General features: G+C 41.8%; 1 protein-coding gene across 2 annotated transcripts in view; it reads right to left on the bottom strand.

Annotated features, from left to right (window-relative positions):
• LOC139755356 (SUN domain-containing ossification factor) overlaps positions 1 to 14,217 on the bottom strand; it is a 127,599-nt gene that overhangs the window by 98,584 nt on the left and 14,798 nt on the right. The window contains exon 1 of one of the 2 annotated variants that reach the window (XM_071673528.1): positions 9,723 to 9,818. The exons of the other annotated variant lie outside the window; for it this stretch is intronic. The gene's annotated coding sequence lies outside the window, so the exon portion shown is untranslated. Of the gene's footprint in view, positions 1 to 9,722; positions 9,819 to 14,217 lie in introns of those variants that run through there. 2 annotated transcript variants of the gene reach the window in all.

Genomic DNA, 14,217 nt, shown 5'->3' with positions numbered 1-14,217 from the left:
GAAACGATCACTGAGCATGACGTTACGACCACTGGGTATTACGGCATTACCTCTGATCTGAACCTTAAGGGTGTGGTCAAAGCCTAATACCAACATGGTATAGGTTAGCATGGTCATGCTCAAGGGTTTAATAACCAAACGGGCCTTCGATTAGCAGTAAATCTCACTTCCTCACTTCACTAACTCAAACTGTCAAAGACGAAGCGGAACTGAATTCAAGTCAGACGTGGTCGAGATACTTCGAATGCTTCCACAGAAGTAAGTACTCTAGGGCACTCGAGGTGACCCAGAAACACAGTCAGTAGAGGCGTGTTCCTCACTTGTGACCTGGTAAAGAAAACCATGAAGAACTTGACGGTGACCTATCCTCACTGCGCACACGTTAACTTACTAAACTTTCCTCCAGTCACTTCACTTACTATGAAGGCGAAAACCTTCATCAAGAAGACGAACTACATTCCACCAGGCAAACACGTATAATCCCTTGAGCACGACGGTTCAGCCTTTGAACAGGATAGCACCACTGCCACTCTTCTAACTCACCGCGACTACCATGGTCTAAATTTAAAGGGGAATCATGTAACGGAGGGACGTGCAGACTGTGGCATAACCTAGCTCATTCGGTACCAAGATCAGTAAGGTACAAGATATTGTAATATCAATGTTTAAGCTAGACTATAGGTGCTACACGGAGCTTTGGCCTATCTGAAGATGTTAATCAAACGGAGATTAAAATTTGCAGGCACAGACATGGACACAACGCTAAAAGATTATGTCAATTAAAAATAAAGTCTTTCATGGATAGGTCCACACAAACCTTACACGATAAGACGCAATACTTTGTTTTAAATACCTGAAAAATCTGGAACTATTCTCTTTCTGCATTTAGCAAAAGAATCACAATATCAGTTTGTAAATTTATGCAATGAACCAACGCTGTAACAAAATGTCATCAATATCTTCCCAAGGGAGTCTGAAGAAGTCACTATGTGACCCTTTTCATCCTTTTGCCATACCACTTACAGGATATGGGCATGGGGCAAAAATAAAATCAAAATTAATCCACCATAAAGGATTTATGTAATTTTTGCATTACATTTAACTTATGCCCGGCGTTCGCGCAAAGTGACTATGGCATATGGATGTATATATGCACTGTACGTACGTATGTCAAAAGACACCAGCTATGGACTTAGGTCGTCAAGGAGGCCAGGTCTTGAACAAAGCATGAAAACGGGAGGCGCAAGGATGAGGATAACCTATCTTTAGTATAGGGGCATGTTGCCGTTGAGGGAGTAAAAAAAGAAAAAAATGAAAAGTTAGACAAACACCACAACGGCCCACCCGTGACTCGCCGGCAGCCACACAATATCATTGCCAGTTATTACGTGGTTTAATTCCGGAGGCACGCAAGCAGGCAGGCAGCCAGCTCTCGGGAAAAGATGTCGAAGCAATCTATCAATAACATTTTCTTATCGACAGATATGAAAAAAAAAAAGCTACGTCAAATGTCAACATTACATTAGTGAAAGGTTCTGAGAAGAAACTTTGAAAATCCTGAAATGTTAAGATATAATGTTTATAGTGAAACATTTTGTCTTTTGATGCTTAACAAGCGATTGGGCAAGCAGATAAGAGAGAAAAGGGGGGATACAAACTTATAATACTGTTACACACAGATGACCCACTCCAACATTTCATATTAGCTTTCACCTTACAATAAAAGCGAAGTGGTAGCCATATAGCGGCGCCGACATGCCTAGCCCAGAAAATCTGCTGGGCCTTCGCTAGGATAGCATCTATAAAAAAGGGTGTCAGCATCGCCACTACGGAGACAGGGAAAGAGGGTTAAGTTGGGAGGTCAGACTGAGCAAGATGAAAAGTTGGGACTGCTTTAGACTCTACTCCGTAAGGTATGGACGCAGAGATAAAACTACCTCAGACGTAACGTCACAGCTGCTAAATGTGTGCTTCTGTATATAATTACTTAATTGTAAAAGGAAAGTTCTACATTTGTGGATGTCTCCGTTTTTTTTTTTTTTTTTTTTGTAACTCTATGCACCCTTTTAAATACATGTCGACATTTACAGTTTCACTACTTTATCCCAACCATCCTCCAACCTTTACAATACAAAATCACTTCTCGTCCTTTTTAACAAACTTCTTGTTTAGCTACTTAATTACGGTGTCACTGCATCTTTGGAAGAACTTAAGTTTTTATTGTCGACGTCATCTAACCGACTTAGAAACGAAAGTACAAGACTTGAGTCTGCGCATACTGTGATGAGGATTAACCTAGAGTAACTCCGTAGCTAGTTTAGAAAAGGCAGCTGTTTATCAGTCTGTCTGAAATATTTGTTTTCAAAATACACAATTATGTATCTTCCGCAAATATTTCCAAACTTTCGCTTTGATAATTATATGGGAAGCTTTACTGGAAGGTGGTGTGTGGCAGAACGAGAGATTAGTGGGGACGGTGAAAGTGCGGCTCTGCCGCCCCGTATACACAGCCGCCAGCTGAAGTCACGCTCAGCAACCCAGATGCCTCCAAACACAACCACGGGGAACTGCTGCCGTGTTCTTAAATGCGGACGTACTCCACCCATCTTCTTCGGAACGACTGGGATAATTCTGAGCCTCAGCCAACCGTAATTACAAAAGCAACGATCATGATTAAATCATTATCATGCACGGTTTTCCCCCCCACATTTCTCCATTAACCATTCTTCTTTATCATAAGAAAAAAAAAGTGTATTCCTAACATTCATATCAACTTTGAAGCACAGCGAGGCGTGTTCATTCTTCAGACCATCTCCAATACATAACGGAATATGTATACATGCATCACGGAGCCCGTGTATAAGACCATTATCACTACGTTCAGCGGCGCCGGTATTTTTTTTAACCACAACCTAACCTCATTAGATATGTATATTCCCTAGCCATCGTGAACATGCATGTGAGCAAAAGTTAAATCGCGTCGCGTCAAAATGTTCTCAAGTGTTCTGTGCCGCTCTTCCCATGTGCCTGTGTTGCTACTCAGGTGCTGGCACAAGTGTGGCTAATAATACAACCGGGGGCATCAAAACTCCAGCGAATGTTCCAGAGTGATGAGAGGCTACAGTACCTTCCCTTCCCCCCTCCCCCGGCCCAGACTTCCCCGAGTGTACCAGACCGTACCTGGCACCAACGCCGCCACCACTCTTCCACACCCTCCAACACCGTTCTCACATGGATACACTAGTATCACACATAGTTCTCCCTAACGTCAATATCGACTAAGCACGAGCGATCTATAAGTGTGCGTGCTTCAGACTGTGCGGCCGGGAAACGTAGAGCCTCACGTGCACCTCACTCAACAAACACACACATCAGTGCCTCATTTCCCACCGCGTCCACCAAAGCACTTCTGTGGTCGAGCGGGTGTGAACGTAGATACCCCTCTTTATACGCCCACCGACATCGTAATTTGCAATAGTATATAAAAATAAATCTTCAATCTCTACACCAAGTTCATGCAATACCCCATATCAGTCTGCATCACCAGACTAAACAAGCCATATTTCATATAAAATATATGATGCAACAGTAAAAGGGAAGCTTTAAGTGTATCAAGTGCTTTTGTCGAATGCCTTAAGGGACAGCGGCTTCACATTTCAATGATAAATGGGGAAACTTTACGGATTCTTATTCCTGTACTGTGAAGTAGTCTCATCAATGTATCGGCCTTAGAGAATCAATGATAAATAATGGTTTTTTCCTGGTGTGTGTGTGTGTGTGTGTGTGTGTGTGTGTGTGTGCGCCCCCCCCCCCCCCCTCCAAGAGAAGCCGTGCACCACACACTAGTCCTACCTGCCCCTAAATCCTCGCTAACGCATCGTATCGGCCCCACCTCGACCCGCTCTCCTATTATTCCTTCACTTGAGAAAAGTGGTCAACCCTCACAACGGTGATCTTATCTGCTGCGAGGAGACCCTGTGATACAGTCAGGACCACGGCCGCCTTCAGGCCTCGCCCGGACGACCTCGGCCCCTATTAACACACCCGCCATGCAAGAGCATAGCAGATATCTTCCCGCTACACTACCTTACAACATTTCCCTTATCAACAAATTTCTTTCCCTCACGATTTGAAGTCAAGTTTTCCCTTAAAATGTTCAAGTATCCCTTTGCCGACCATAAGTTACGGTACATGAAGCAACAGAAACAGTAAATGCAGGAGTCTCTTCCCACTAGTGTCATGAAAACCCCAATACCAGACCTCCCGATTTGCAAAACTTCTCCCGACCCACTCACAGTCTCCAAGGGTTCCACGCTTGGCTAGGCATCTAAAATAACCAACACTGGCTTCCTCCTATCCCCAAACACAGCTTTCTTCGTCGAGTAATGCCAATAGACACTGATTACCCAGTAAAAGCTGATCGAAACAACAGCTGAATAAGAAGGGGAGCACTGAGGTAGCAGGGGGTATGCGTGACCAGCACCATGGAAAAAATCTGGATCAGTAGATATGACTGGAGACACACCTGGTGCGCCCCCTGTGTGCTTTGCGCAAAAGAGCTACACGCGACACGTTGACCGTCGTTCGGGTTCAGGCGTGTGAGCCTGCAATGCTTGCACGCACAGCAGGAATGAGGCTATAAATAAATAAATAAATATATATATATATATATATATATATATATATATATATATATATGAAATTAATTTTCCAAGTTCGTGTAGTCAGTCAGACAAGCAATGCCAATTCATGAACTGCAGGAAAATGGAGTTTCTTCCCGCCTATATAAAAAAAAAAAATCCGCAGTCAACGACACAACAAACGGGTCTGAGAATGTCGCCTGTCGACACATGACATGACACATCACCAAATGCAACTCTGGCGGGCAGCCTGGAGACCATAAACCAACATGGGTGTATATATTAACTCGGGGTAACGATGAATGGCGCGGTTCCTTCTCCTGACACTTCGAGTGAAGTACTGTACGAGTCGGAGCCTGGTGTTAATATCGGCTGGACAAGGTCCAGGAGACCATCTGTAGGTGATGACGGAATGCAGCCGACACGGTACACAGCACTCCACTCCCGTACTGGCAGACGCGTCCCTTATGTTCTCCATGGCCACCAATCCATGGCATCCGCCCAGGATAATGAACGTATGGCGTCGACTACTACAATGCACTGCCTCGGACACACCATTCAAATTTACATTATATATATATATATATATATATATATATATATATATATATATATATATATATATATATATATATATAAACTACCTATATATGGTTCATTCCCAAACGATGACATTGATAGCGTTCAGATCTCCATAATCTATATTCCGTGTAGTGGCCACCATATGCATGAACATATGTATACAAATATAAAACAAATATAGACATCTTTATAACTTTATATCCACTTCAAAGGCTCCTGTCTACCTTCAAAGTTCAGTCTAGGACCAAACTGCATTACTGCGCCTCTGATCAATCATGGTTGACATTGCAGCTTAGACACAAGTTACTGAAGGTTTACTGGCATCAACATCTGGCTTGAAGAAAAGTGTACCAAATAAGTACAAATCATGTTACGATGAAAAGGCTAACCCCGGTATTAAAGACCAGTAAGTAGTGGGTGGTGACGTGGCGTCTCTCTCGGCTTCAGCCAGACGCAATCACTGGCGGAGCAGCCCCCGAGGATGACTACAAGGTGACCCGACCCGAGACGAGACGGCAGCCACCTCGCATACAGGGCCAGACAGCTGAAACTAAAGGAATATACGGGTTTACATCCTCGTCGCAACATGATCACTAAAAGAACGGTCTTCTAAGAATTCGGTTCTTCCTGTTACGTCCCCCACACAATGAAAACAGCGAGCACATCTGTATCGTCAAACAAATAAACAGTCGCCTCATCACGTTATTTTTGTATTTCCGGCAACATTAATGCTACCATCTCACGACACACATTCGACTGCCTTCCCGCAATTCACTATCTTACATAACAAATACCTGAAAGCACTATCAGCAGATTTCCTTGGAAACGAGATCAATCTCCAAAAGTGAAAAGTAATACCCAATTTTCCATGAATTCTATTATTAGCGGTAATACGATTCGAATAAAATATTTCCATTAGAATATTCATTCTCATGTGGCAGATATAAGGGCTTTTAATGTAAGCTTAACCGTTCCGCCATCCCACGAACCAGCCTTCCATACCGCCACACATGGCTCCCTCCAGTCCGTAAAGCGAGAGGTGACAGCGCATGTGGAGAGGTTGATCCACAGTCATGAACCCCAGGTGTTGCTGGGAGAGGAGGGACCCCCAGAGCGTTGCCACATACACCGGCCCTTGGTTCGCAACGCTCATTGCAACCTTACATATCAACTCGGGTCAGTGCTCCCTAACACTTACCCAAGCTACCCTCGGGTGAAAATAAAATACCGAAAGAAATCTCATCAGTCAGCATCTACATCTAACTATTCAAGATCTAACAACAATAAATGTGGCAGTCTTTGCAAGATCTTGAACATTCAAGCTGATAGAGCGGCATGAGTTCCACCACACTATTTCACATACATGCAAGACAAGTACGTGTGAAATTGTAAAAGCTAACGAGCGTCATTGTCAAGCTGATCTGATAGTGTCAACATAACTGGTAATGTCACCATTCGCAAAACCTTTTCACCTCAAAATGGGTCTGGAACGAAAATATAGACCAGAGTTTATATCGATGCACGATCTTGCCAATATCATGGAATGTTGAAAATCCGTCAATAAAATAATCGGACAACCTTCTGGAAGGTTGTTAAAGCAATGGCACGGGCAACATATGTCCTATATTCAGTCTACATAATCAACTACATAAAAATGGCTAAATTACTTAATTTACAAGCATTAAGCTAAAAAAGAAAAAAAAACGCGTGCACGGAGGATCAAGGGCAGAGAGAGCAAGAATCGCGTTTATATATATATATATATATATATATATATATATATATATATATATATATATATATATATATATATATATATATATATATATAACCGGCCTTCTAAGCGCTGCGGGAGTCTCTAAAGAAGGGAATCCCTTTGGTAGCGTAAGTTCAATGTAGGCAAATTTCTACACTCAGGTGCCCAGTGTCTTGTACTTTATACAACACCAAGATAAATGAAAACTTTACAAGCTGCCGGTGTTCAACGTTTCCTTGTCCAGGCCTCCAGGCATTCATCACCCTTACACTAAACCAGTATTTCTTCACGTGCTCCCGGCTAACCAGCTTCCCGTTTTTGTCCAAAAAAATCTTAAGATGTGCGTCGTAGCGCGTTATTCTTGTAGCTCCTTCAAACATCTCAAAGACGTTCCACCTTCCAATATTTCTATAAAGATTACCGATTCTCTGGGACGAATAACTGCACAACACACACACATACACAAAATCACTATCTTTACTACTGCAGTAAGTGTTATTCAAAACACTAAGAACGAGCTACAACGGGGTGGTTTTCAACGTGCAGTTCTGGCAGACATCGCAGCTCGTTGTGCCAAACACTATTTTAACGTGCCCCTGGCATGCCATTCGCGCAACGTTAAACTCGGTCAAGTAGTATGTAATACTCTAGGTTACGTAACAAGTTTACGTTAGCACACAAGGGGTAAATGTAAACTGATCAGGAAATCGCAATACACATCTGACAGAACAATCAATAAGCGTTCGAGATGGTTCTATCAACCATATATATATATATATATATATATATATATATATATATATACACACACACACACTGTTGTCGATAGTAAAAGGCGGAAAAATTTTTGAGCGCAAGCAAGCGGGTGAGCGAGATGTACGGCATCATGACAATGCAATATACTGCCACGTCACTGGTACACAGACTTGCCAGCTCGTGACAAGAAACGTGTGTATAAGAATTTAATTACTCTTTATCATATAATAAACTATGCTACTGAAAATCTTATTTCGTACCCAATGAAACACACACACACACACACACACACACACACACACAAATACAAGACAAGCCATTTTATTCCACAGTAAAAATTCCATAAAGTGACTACAATATTTTTTTTACTCCAGAGAAACTAGGAAGCTGTTGACTGGCTAGGGGACTACTAGCTAATGCTCTCCGAGAGATATCAAATAAAATTCAAACACAGAGACTCTATATACGAAGACTGGTTTTACACAGATGACTATACCATTAAGATGTAGAATTTCTTATATCCGTACTCATCATAAATGTTTACATCAGAAAAAGGATACGCTCTGTGCCGTGCAACCCTTTGTGTCCAGAAGTTTTTGTATGAAAATATATGAATACTGTTAAATGCAATGGCTGTTAAAGGAGGTCCCAACTGCCCTTAGTACAAGCCCAGTTTAAAGTCTGGCATCCACAACTATTCCTATACAAGAAATATAGCGTGTAACTAAACTAAATCCTTAGCATCAAAAGACAGACTTAGCGCTTGTGAAAAACAAAACATTCAATACTACATGCAGCATAATGTTCATGCAAATAACTACCAAGGAAAAACTACCTTCATCCAATAGAACAGGTTTCATTAAAACTCTATATGTCGGGCAAGATCCTGAATTTTCACCAAATGAAACAAAGGAGTGAGTACCCTTTACGGAATACCCCCGCGAACAGTTACTACAATGGTAGGACTATACAATATAGCACATGCGTATATATAAAATTCGCGGCAACATATAATTCAAAACGTTGTACACCAACGGATTCTAAAACTAGTTTTATTCTACGTCTCACTACTAAAACCCCCCTTTCTATACATCCTAACTAGTTTTATCATTTCTCTCTTTTATGACCCACACTAAAATATAAAAATAAAACCCCCGGTTACATCAGATACCCTTCCAATCATGTTCAATACTTAATGACAATTTTACATCACTAAACTGTTTTTTCTACTGTCCAGGAATATTGTGATCCACTCCAAAAACATAAGTCTAACTTATTCAATCACTGATAAGATACACCCTTGCCCTTTGTACCACTACGTTTCAACAACAATGACGTGACGAAACGCGAAAACATTGCTAGTCGCACCTACAGCAAGTTAACAATTATATGCTAGTCAATGGACACGAATCAATGAAACACCAAACATATCTTAAATACATCCCGTATTCACTGGCAAACTCAAATGATATCCCTAATCTCAGGCGGCGAATCTACGTCAAAGGGTACATGATAAGAGCACATCTACATACCCAAGTTAGCAAATGAATTAATATAAGCACCAACTGTATATTCCGAATTACAAATGAATAACAAACACAAATTATCAGCATCATCTGCTCATGATATCATTACGTACGACAAAAACACACGACAATCGTCTCCTTAGCATGTAAACAAATTACATAACCACTTCCACCGAAGGTACTTTCCGCACATGCTCAGCTGTGTCGAGAGGGCTCTCTAGAAACACTGAGACGCAATTTTAACGTGCTGGGCGACCAGTGACAGAGAAACAGTCTTCATCCATATAAACACCTCTTGTTCTTGTCACTTCCGTCATGATTACCGGCATTACACACATTCGATTCCTGGATCCAGTCTTTCATTACATGGTCTTTAGATATATTCAAAGTATTACTTCTTGAATGTAACAGCATTCGGAGAAATACATTGTATCCTCACTTTCGTCAGCACTAAGCACATACACTACAACTGTCCACTCGTTTCGTCATTCCCCTACGATTTCGCGGATCCTACTCCGACCACCATGACCCGCCTGTTACCGCTAGACGCTGACACCGATCCTACGCTACGTTGTCGTACCGCATCATCACATTGATCACTGTAAACTCCTATCATAGGTTATCTCCTTTCTACTTACTTTATACTTCATCCCAATTTAAAGTTAATCATCAACCAATATATCTCCTTACTGTTAAGTCAAGAAAATAAAGTACTTCCATATAGTAAGGTTAACAAAAGTTATTCATAAAACAGTAAAGTACCTCAGCGACTTTGTCGTCTGGCAGCGAAGTGATCAGCTGAGAAGAGTACGTCCGTACACACAAAACTGCCAGTTTGTCATGGTAAAATGATGTCGTATATTTATTACATGTCTTTACAAGACAAAGACTGAAATAATTTCTAAATATATTCATTAATAATAAACAATATAAGGTGTTCAATATTATTTTGATACTATCATTTATTATATCAAAATAAAATCGAAATATAATTCCTCTGTGGTAATATTCTTCCATAGTGTGGGCGGGGCATACACGGCCTTGAAAACAGCGGGTTTAGTTAGCATGTTGCACCTGAATGACACTACGGGCAATAATCCATAAGGTGCTAGCTTAGCAGTCAGGTGAAGCTGTCACCACCACTGACACCTGTCATAGAAGCTAAGAAAAAAAAAAATGGACTTCTACTTTCAACAGTCCCTTGACAGAAAGCCTCGCTTAGCCGGGATACACCATCCATCCTACTACTGATAAAGAAAGTGGTTTGAGTTTTTCATACAGCTTCCTTTACCGCATAACCCTACATGTATTCTTTACATCAACTAGCATTTGACATGACTTAAATACACAAGTGCAACTTACACTGCAATTTAGTTCGTATGAAACATTTTGTGGGGCCTACTTAAGCCACTCCCACCAGGTATGTTAAACCAACATGATCCGCCGGAAAAAAAAAATCCTTTGTAGAACGTGTGTGTGTGTGTGTGTGTGTGTGTGTGTGTGTGATAATTCAAACAGCTTTTACCAAACCGTTCATATTATCCTCAGAAAAACCCGAGTCAAAGGTAAAAGTTTGCACTTATCGACAAAAACCTTAAAATATGACAACTGCATCATAAGCTAATAAATCTATTTCAGTTTCTAACCTCCGGTGTATGACTACGATTCTTCTGTATAAAGTCATTTGTATAAAGTCAAATCTAAATACCTATGTGTAATCAAGACATTCACTTGCTTAACCTGTCCATCTCTTTGACGGTTTACCTTGTCCCCTCCTACTTTCAACCATACTATCATATCTTTACATATAAAATAATCTACACCGTACCCTACATAGGAGGAACATCTTAAAAGGACCTTCCTTATCTTGAGCTTCTTTGAACAATTCTTCGCATCACATCCTTCCACATTCCTTTTGCAATATATGCCTTAACTGTAATCAATATCGATCACTGCTATTTTTTCTTTCTTATTCTTAATAAAACTCGTTTCGCTCTAGACATTCGACCTGGATTAAACTTTTCTAAAGGCCACACAAAAATTCTTTCCATTCGAAAGTTTCATGAAGAAAACTAGGCCATCAAGACACCGACTTCAAATCAGCATGCGTGGATTATCGTTTCATCTGCAATCAAGAGCGTGGCATAAGCTCAAGCAAAATCAATGGGGAAAGCACGTGTACATGAGGTGGTGGTGGTGATAGCGACTGGCCTAGCCCCCGAGTGACGTCATAGACCGGCGCGCAACAGCCGTCGCCGCCGCCAATCGCCACGAGTACAACTGGCGGCATCGACACCGCCACTAAGGGCACCAGCATCATTACACAGTGTCACCAGAGGTGGCCAGAGGGTTGTTGTGGCCCTAGGTAAGTGTGTTATATATGGATGCCCAACAATGAAGTCTCAAGTTCACTTTGACATTCATGGATCTACAAGATGAAAAACATCTTAATCATGATAATACGAATAACAAGAGATTAATTTAAAGATAAATATCTTTTCAAACACCCCTTGGATGTGCCCCGGGGCGGTTGCACGGTTTCCCGTCCCCTAATACCACCCCTGGAACCAGCAAGAATGCCGGCATCAACGCGACTCCCGACACTGCCAACAGCACTGCCGGCACCACCATCCACCACTGCCGGCACCTCCGCCACATGCATACCACCCGCAGCGGCGGCGAGAGAAGCAGGAGGAGAGCACGACTAGTCGAAGTGCGAGACTTCGTACGTGACAAGCGGAATACACTGGTGCCGAACAAATGGTACAGAAAGAACAGAAGAAAAGAGAAAGACGATTGATGATGATGATGAAGCCGAAAAAAAAAGAGAGAAACGGAGAGGAAGAGGGGGAATAAGACGACGACCAAAACGTGTGGATAAGTAGGCGTCGGCGGAGGCAGTGGCGCAGTGCGATCCCCCGGCCTGCATTACCCAGAGTTCTCCCTACATTCAGACTTGTAATTTTCTCTCAAGACCCATCCATCATCCCAGGCTCTGGCCGGCACAAGAGCCCTCATCATCATCAACAACACGATCCTCTTTACCCCGAGACCAGCGCGACTGCAAAACAACACGCCCATAATCCATTCCGAAGGGATAGTTATCCTTCCTAATTAAAGAGAAACCTCACACCCGGCTCATTATGGAAATAATTACAGTGCGACACTTCATGATCTGGGTGTCAATGCTGTCACCAATGACGTCAATGGTCGGTTGGCGGCGATGTGCTTGCTTACAGCAGCTACCTTGGCGAGGACCTCGTTGCTGCGTGAGACTATAAACCGCCACATTACATCTCGCCAAGAGAGAGAGAGAGAGAGAGAGAGAGAGAGAGAGAGAGAGAGAGAGAGAGAGACAGAGACAGAGAGAGAGAGAGAGAGAGAGAGAGAGAGAGAGAGAGAGAGAGAGAGTGGTCTCAGCTAAGACCATGCTCACGCGGTGTTCTTTCCTTTTAAACTGGGAAAATACTGGAGTCGTTTTCTAAGGAACTGAATAAACAAGTAGGTATAATATGTGTTTAAGCTTCATTTCTAAAAATAAAGACTATTACTTAGATACAGTACTATTGTGACTAGAGAATACGCTTTGGGATGTTCAAAGATATTAACGTAATTTATTCTATATTCTAATTTCTCATTGGCACTCTAGGGTTTAAAATTGGAAATGGGGCAGAATTTTGGTCTTAAGTCAGTCGCTTAAATGATCTGTGTTAGATATACACTTGCCACAATCCCTCGAGCCTAAAACATTTAAAATAACGACAGCCTAGCACTCAAACCTGACCCTCAAGTCAAAGGTTAATCAAACCCACAGGTCGTACTGTGGTGCTTAAAGGCTGCCTCATCCTGCTGGAGAAGTCCTCACGGTCATAAACATATTGGCAAGTGAAGTCGTCAGTAGGCTAACGTCCTTTTCACCTACACAAGTAAACACAGTGAGCACAGTCATTCATCAAGCTTCCAGAATCACCACCGAACCACACAAACTGTACGGAACACGAAGACTTTGCCAGCTTTACATGACACACTGTAAGGCAAGGGTGTACAAAAATCATACTGCACAAAGAATATGAAAAAAAATTGTGCTCTGAAATACGTTCGTTCACATCACAAAGATGATATGAAACGTTTGAAAGATATTTCGGTAACATGACTGACTTACGCTTCATGTGTTGGTTCACACTTTCGTATTCTATGCATAAAAACAATAACGTAATCGGAGATAACAGACGTCAGCTAATAAAAAAAAAACATTTCGTTATCATCCGAGGAACGATACGTTGCCGGCAAGCAACTGGGCCACAGGTGGATGGTAAACACCTGTCTCCTTCATATCATACGTCACTCGTCTGTTATCATAAGCATCCTTGTTCACATTCTGCCCACCATCCATCACCATGAAACTATTTCTTCCACGGCCAATGGTAAGGCTGGAACGAACACCATCCATCACAACATAATCAGACAAGCATTAAGCCTGCACTTTCCTCTTCTCGTACTGCAACTGACGCTGATGATGCCGTAAACTTCAACGCGGCCGAGTTCGCTCCTCACCTTGGCATATAGCCTAAGGTCACCTGTATAAACTACCGAAAAAAAAAAAATCTCAGAGATTCGCAATGAGGAATTGGATGCCACTCCTCTCCAACAGAAAGGATTCGAACCTTTATCATCTGCGTGGTAGGTGGGTACACTGACCACATGACTATGCGTACCCAGCTACCCAAATGGTACGAGGTTTCGAACCCTTGCTGTTTGAGGGCATTATGTGTTCTGTGAACGTGCACATTCACAGCATATATATATATATATATATATATATATATATATATATATATATATATATATATATATATATATATAAAGTGGGACTTCTAAACACCAAGATAAAATACATTAAATAATGCAACAAAATTAAAGCTCACGCCATAAAAACAAAACAAAAAATGAATCTGCG

The sequence above is a fragment of the Panulirus ornatus genome, chromosome 19 (genome assembly GCF_036320965.1).
Source record: "Panulirus ornatus isolate Po-2019 chromosome 19, ASM3632096v1, whole genome shotgun sequence".
Lineage (NCBI taxonomy): Eukaryota > Metazoa > Arthropoda > Malacostraca > Decapoda > Palinuridae > Panulirus > Panulirus ornatus.
The sequence above is the reverse complement of the archived record's forward strand: the minus strand, read 5'-3'. Positions and strand labels throughout refer to the sequence as shown.